The sequence below is a fragment of the Vidua chalybeata genome, chromosome 9 (genome assembly GCF_026979565.1).
Source record: "Vidua chalybeata isolate OUT-0048 chromosome 9, bVidCha1 merged haplotype, whole genome shotgun sequence".
Lineage (NCBI taxonomy): Eukaryota > Metazoa > Chordata > Aves > Passeriformes > Viduidae > Vidua > Vidua chalybeata.
The window spans coordinates 18,815,678-18,816,789 of NC_071538.1; positions in this window are offsets into that span (position 1 = coordinate 18,815,678).

The following is a 1,112-nucleotide window of genomic DNA, read 5'->3' on the forward strand; positions in this document are numbered from 1 at the left end:
TAACAATTCTCTGAAAGAGAAATCAGAAACCTCTTCATAGGAATTTTTTTCTAGCTCCACTCTTTTTGCCTCTTTGCAAACCAGATGTTATTATATTAAGCAGAAGAATAACATGCTAGGAATTAATCTCAGCCAAAAAGCTATCAAGGCTGTATTTATTACTGGAAGTGAAACACTCATGGGAAATAAGTTATAGGATAGGAAAATTATGCAGCTCTCAAAAGAACTAACTTAGAAATATCTTGAGTCAAACCACCCATTATCCAATTAATTTTCTTAAAGATAGGACTTAACAAAGATTTTAGTGCTAAAGGATTAAATAAATTATTAAAACTACACCCACTTTTGCTTAATTCTCTATTGAATTCTCTATTTAAGAATTGTGTCTTATTTAAGATATGAAAGCAGGCTACTAGCTACTAGAAAATCAGAACCTAAATTTAAAGTATAGTATTATCAATTCACGATTCTTGACTGCTACAGGAAAAATAGTTTTATTATTAAATCAGCTGGCTCTCAGAATTTTGCAGGTCAGATATTTGTAGCAGAAGACTCTCAATTCAGCAAATATTCATCTAATAGTATTTAAGCATTTAAGTAGTAATACATGTTCTGAAGTACATAAGTGTGTATATATATATATATATATATATATATAATGTAGCAGTTTCTCTTAAGACTTATAGAGTGGTGTTCTAGTGAAAAGCCTTCTGATTTGTCAAGGGAATTTTATATTTTCTGCTAGAGCAGTAGGCTTCACCTTCTGCTTTCCATCACCTGTAATATCAAGCAGACAATTCAGATGAAGTTTTCCAGTCTTTTCCTCACATTACAATAATGACTGCTAACCCTTTAGCAAGCAAAAAAACCCAACCAATCAAACAAAAAATCTCCAACCCCCCCCCCAGCCAAACCAAATCAAACCAAACCAAAAAACCCACCAAACCTACAACTGACTACATCTACCTAATTAAATTTTTTTTTTTTTAATTAATGGAGTCACTTAAGCAAGGCCCAGTTCACTTTAATCTGGTTGTGAAACAGTTTGGAGAAGCAGACAAGCAGTGTGGGCTGGAAGCTGTAGAACAAGTAAAACACAGACAAGGAACATA